General features: G+C 44.2%; 1 long non-coding RNA gene across 1 annotated transcript in view; it reads right to left on the bottom strand.

Annotated features, from left to right (window-relative positions):
- Positions 1–5,447, bottom strand: part of LOC138680918 (uncharacterized) — a 60,782-nt gene extending 55,335 nt beyond the window's left edge. The window contains exons 1-2 of the long non-coding RNA XR_011321834.1: positions 5,384–5,447; positions 4,863–5,133 (exon numbers count right to left, since the gene is read on the bottom strand). This is a non-coding gene — a long non-coding RNA (uncharacterized lncRNA). The remainder of the gene's footprint in view (positions 1–4,862; positions 5,134–5,383) is intronic.
- Between the last annotated feature and the right edge of the window lie 553 nt (positions 5,448–6,000).

Raw genomic sequence — 6,000 nt, forward strand, 5'->3', positions numbered from 1 at the left:
TTAGGCTGTGTCGAGTTGCATAGGGAGCGTTAGGAGCAATCCACGCCTATTTCTAGTGTGTGTGATAGGATTAGGGATTGCGGTCAGCAGAGTTCCCACGTCTCAGAGCTCGTCCTATATTATTTGTAACTATCATCAGGTCATTCCGTGTGCTCTTAACCACCAGGTCCATTATTGTCCTTACCACCAGGTCATAACAAGTCACCTCATTTAACTCTGGCTGGTGCACTGGCCGGCAAGGATGCTAGCCTCACCACTGCAGATGATACAAACACGGGATAGTGACAAGCACGAGACAGTCAGGAAAAATACACAAGCAACTTGCTGCCAAGCTCCACACTGCAGAAGACATGTTAACAGGACCCCGAACTCCACAGAAGTAGCCGATTCAGCAATGACATCAGAGAGTTGCAACTCCACTGCTGCTCTCCAGAGAAAACTCTATCACCAACAGTCCGCTGATGCGCCATGTGACTATTTAAAGGATGATGAGAGTGGTCACCACCCACATCAGCTGACTTAGCAACTCAGCAGCTTGCTGCAAGGAAAACTGACATTAGCCCTTGGTGTCACGAAAGCAAAAAACAGTGTTTAAATTAAAGCAGAGCCAGAGCTTTCATAAATCCAAAAATGGATTGTGACAAGTAGAGATGAGCGAATTTGATCGGGTCTGGGCTTATTCGTCAAGCTATAGTGCTTACCGAATAAGCTGCAGAGGGAACCCGGCTTCCTGGATCGCTCCAGATGTTCGGCTACGCAGCTGCGCGTATCACGGCTGTGTGACAGTCGCAACACATGCATGGGAAGCCTGTTTGTTGAGCTTTCCATGCATGTGTTGTGACTCACACAGCCGCGACACATGCAGCTGTGGAGCCAAACAGCTGATCAGCCAGAGCGATCCAGGAAGCTGGGTTTCCACTGCTGTTTATTCGGTAAGCGCTATAGCTTGACGAATAAGCCCTAACTCGATCGAATTCGCTCATCTCTAGTGACAAGCAGGTTCATCAGGTCATCACCTGGAATGGCTCTCCATAAACAGGTAACATAGTAACATAGTAACATAGTTAGTAAGGCCGAAAAAAGACATTTGTCCATCCAGTTCAGCCTATATTCCATCATAATAAATCCCCAGATCTACGTCCTTCTACAGAACCTAATAATTGTAGGATACAATATTGTTCTGCTCCAGGAAGACATCCAGGCCTCTCTTGAACCCCTCGACTGAGTTCACCATCACCACCTCCTCAGGCAAGCAATTCCAGATTCTCACTGCCCTAACAGTAAAGAATCCTCTTCTATGTTGGTGTAAAAACCTTCTCTCCTCCAGACGCAAAGAATGCCCCCTTGTGCCCGTCACCTTCCTTGGTATAAACAGATCCTCAGCGAGATATTTGTATTGTCCCCTTATATACTTATACATGGTTATTAGATCGCCCCTCAGTCGTCTTTTTTCTAGACTAAATAATCCTAATTTCGTGTTGTCAAGAAAGTATTTGCAACTATCAGGTGGTTTTGCCAAGGCAGTGCTGTTACACAGTTCCATACAGCACTGAGCCATATTCCACAACGGGTTCCAAGCCAGAGTATGGCACAAATCACTCAATTAAGTAAAGGGAAATGACAGTCCATCACTACTTTAAAACATGAAGACCAGTCAATCTGGAAAGTTGCTGGAACCTTAAAGGTATTCTCAAGTGCTGTCATGAAAACCAACAATCACTATGATTAAACTATCTCTCATGAGGACCGCCCCAGAAAAGGAAGACCAAGAATTATCTCTGCTGCAGAGGATATGTTCATCAGAGTTATCAGCCTCAGAAACCGCAAATTGATAGCACCTCAGATAACATCCCTCGTAAATGATGCACAGATATCAAGCAGCAGACTGTCCAGAAACAAAAAGCGAGAAGCAACACAAGGACTGGACATTAGATCAGGGGAAATCTGTACTCTAGTCTGATGAGGTAAGTGGTTGGTTTCTTCAAATGTGGCGCCAACCTTGAAGCACATAGGGGGAGGTGTGATGGTATGGGTGTGATTTTCTGGTGACATTGTTTCTGATTTATTCCAAATTCAAGGCTCATTTACCCTCCATGGTCATTACAGTATTCTGCAATGACATGTCATCCCATCTGGTTACTTTTAATTGGCCCATCACTTATGTTGCAACAAGACACTGACCCTAAACACCTCCAAGCTATGTAAGGTCTGTGTGACCAAGAAGGAGAGGAAGGAAGGTTACGTCAGATGACATGGACTGCACAATTACCCAACCTCAACCTAATTGAGATGGTTAGGGATAAGTTTTACAGCAGTGTGAAACAAAGCAGCCAACAAGTGCTCATCCTCTGGGAACCCCTTCAAGTCTGTTAGAAGCCATTCCAGGTGATGACCTGATGAAGCTACTAGAGAGAATGGCAAGGGGGTGTAAAACTATCATCAGAGTAAAAAGGGTTACTTTGAGGAACTTAAGGTTTAACCCACATTTTTCTTTGTTTCAAATGTGCTTCTTTACTGCTTCTTTACATATGTGTTCCTTTGTGGTTTTGCTGCTTTCTGTCTGAATCTACAATGTGCACATATTAGTAGTAAGAAGGAAAACCATTGCAGGTCCAAGCTTATGACCCAATAGTGTATGTGATTTAACCATTTGTCCTCAGTGAAGTTGAAAAGCAATATTAAACAACCCATTAACAGGCATGGTGCTGTTTTTGGAAGAAAGCAGCTATGCTCTTTTAATTGCGGACATCCCTCTAATACTGCTCTGAAATCATGAGAGCAAAACTATAATTGGATGTAATTTACAATACTGGTGTCCTGCATTGGGGTCCTCCCAGGCCTCTGTAGTCCCTTCTTGATGAGGGCACAGAAACAATTGCTTTTGACTTAGCTAAAGGTACCGTCACACTAGACGATATAGCTAGCGATCCGTGACGTTGCAGCGTCCTCGCTAGCGATATCGTCCAGTGTGACAGGCAGCAGCGATCAGGCCCCTGCTGTGATGTCGCTGGTCGAGGAAGAAAGTCCAGAACTTTGTTTCGTCGCTGGACTCCCCGCAGACATCGCTGAATCGGCGTGTGTGACACCGATTCAGCGATGTCTTCGCTGGTAACCAGGGTAAACATCGGGTTACTAAGCGCAGGGCCGCGCTTAGTAACCCGATGTTTACCCTGGTTACCAGCGTTAAAGTAAAAAAAACAACCGCTACATACTTACCTACCACTGTCTGTCCTCGGCGCTCTGCTTCTCTGGTCTGGCTGTGAGCACAGCGGCCGGAAAGCAGAGCGGTGACGTCACCGCTCTGCTTTCCGGCTGCCCGGCGCTCACAGCCAGAGCAGAGAAGCAGAGCGCCGAGGACAGACAGCGGTAGGTAAGTATGTAGCGGTTGTTTTTTTTACTTTAACGCTGGTAACCAGGGTAAATATCGGGTTACTAAGCGCGGCCCTGCGCTTAGTAACCCAATGTTTACCCTGGTTACCGGGGACCTCGGGATCGTTGGTCGCTGGAGAGCTGTCTGTGTGACAGCTCTCCAGCGACCAAACAGCGACGCTGCAGCGATCCGGATCGTTGTCGGTATCGCTGCAGCGTCGCTTAGTGTGACGGTACCTTAAGTGTGTGAGTTAGAAGTAAAACTAGAAGGATGTATTTGGAACCCATATGGCAGCACATGGAGTCCCTATAGGTTTGAATGCTTTTGGGATAAAATTCCACATCTTGATGTCGGGCTGAGCATTAAACTAATTTTCTATCTCAGTGGTTCTTTATTATTGAACCATATGAGCCGTATGTATGAAACCAGAAACACACAGAGATCCAGTATATAACAAAACATCTATAATTGGTGATATAGTTGAGGCCTTAAAGGGAATCTGTCAGTAGGATTCAACCCCCAAACTTTTTATATGTGCATGTAGCACTTTCAAAGACAAATCAAGCAATATCTTTACATGGTAATTTTAAATTGACATGCAAATGAGGCTGAAGATCTGAAGCTTCAGGGTATGTGCACACGTTGCGGATTCTCTGCGGATCCGCAGCGTTTTTTTGCAGTACAATGTAAATCAATGAGGAAAAAAATGCTTTGCACACTTTGTGGAAAATCCGCTGCGGAAACACTGCGGATTAAAAGAAGTAGCATGTCACTTCCTTTTGTGAATCTGCAGCGTTTTTGTACCCATTCCATTATAGAAAACTGCAGGGACAAAAAACGCAGCAAATCCGCAAGAAAACTGCAGCAAAAATGCACAACAAACGCTGCAGAACCGCAAAAAAAATGCGACAAATCCGCAGGTGCGTTTTCTGCATGGAGAGGCAGAATCCGCACCAGAAATTCCTAAGCCTAATCCGCAACGTGTGCACATAGCCTCAGTCTCTCCAGCTCTATTCCCCACCAATCTCCACCTCCTCCTGGTTGACTGACAGCCGCTATGCTGCATATCATCAGGCAAAGGAGCTGTCAGTCAAGCACAAGGAGGTGGTGCTGTGTTGGCAATAGAGCTGAAGTGACTGATCTACAGTACAAATAGCCAATCACCCAAACTTAAATGCTGATTTTTCAGGAATGGACAGGCCATGTAAAGGTATTGTGGGACTTGCCTTTAAAAGAGCTATGCATGCATATCAAGAGTTTGGGGTGAGAAATCCTGCTGGCACATTCCCTTTTAGGTAGCTATACACGAGATAGTTGTTTGCCCAACATTCATTTGACAGACAGCTATATCTCTAGATTCGTCCATACAAATGAGTTCTTGGCCAAGTATTCATGTGTCTACAATAGTGAGAGGAGAAAGTAATTGTCAGACTCCTTTCACGACTTATCACCCTTGACAAATGAAGTATCGAGAATTGAAATTCCAACTGACCGTTCCTTCTCTTCCCTGACGTCATCTGTTGGGGAAAGAGCCGGGACGCACCCATTACCATTAGATGGTTGGTTTCACCAAAATAGGTGGTTTCGGACAACGTTCATCCACCGTGTATGGGGACCTCTAGTGTAAAGGCTTCATGGCGGAGCTGAAACCTGACTTTTGTGACCGTGACTGAATAAACTTCTTTCCTATTTCACGCTTTCAAGTTTTGCCTCTTCTTATTGCAGAACTGAAGGACATGTCAGAACCGAACCATATGAGTAAACTGTAAAAAAAAAAAGAAGTCAACACGTGTATAGTCTGTAGAGAAATGTGCACACACTTGAGTGGCCATAAGTATATAAATGCTAAACATCTGCTTGCCAGCATTGAATCTAATTAATTGGGGATAGGGTTACATGTCAAAATATGTTTTTATCCTTGAGTAATTGGAGAACAGCACCTGGTGCATTGTTACCCCAGATAAAACATCATTAATCTAACCCCAATGTGAGCTTAGCCGTGTTTTCACTTACTGTGTGAATGCACACCTCCGCAGAATACCTAACATCATGGATTGTATATATAGTCTCATTCATCACTCCCGTCACACCGAATACTGTCTCCGTAGCAAGACCTTCTCAGGCTACATTCTCATCTAAATGGAATCTCTTCTTGCTTTTCTCGCTGTGTTAAAGGCTGCACATTACAACGCCTCACTGCCCCACCTGTCATCACAATTCAATTCAATGTGTTTCAAGCCCTAATTCATTTTTGTTAAACTGGCATCCACATGACTCACCTCCCGGCTCCACGAATATATGAAACACCAGAACTGAAGAGGCCATCAATGAGAAAGTACTAGCTCCAATATGCAACAGGCAAAAGAGCAGTACTCCTTAACCCTTTTCATTGAATATTATCGAATAGTGCTTACAGGAGGTAACCCTATATGTACAGTTGAAACTAGAAGTTTACATACACTATATAAAAAGACACATATGCATGTTTTTCTCAATATCTGACGTGAAATCAGAATAAACCTTTCCGGTTTTAGGTCAATCAAGATTACCATAATTATTAATATTTGCCAAATGCCAGAATAATGGTTAAAGGCATTTTTACTTACTGCAAAGTCAAAAGTTTACATACA

Source organism: Ranitomeya imitator, chromosome 5 (genome assembly GCF_032444005.1).
Source record: "Ranitomeya imitator isolate aRanImi1 chromosome 5, aRanImi1.pri, whole genome shotgun sequence".
Lineage (NCBI taxonomy): Eukaryota > Metazoa > Chordata > Amphibia > Anura > Dendrobatidae > Ranitomeya > Ranitomeya imitator.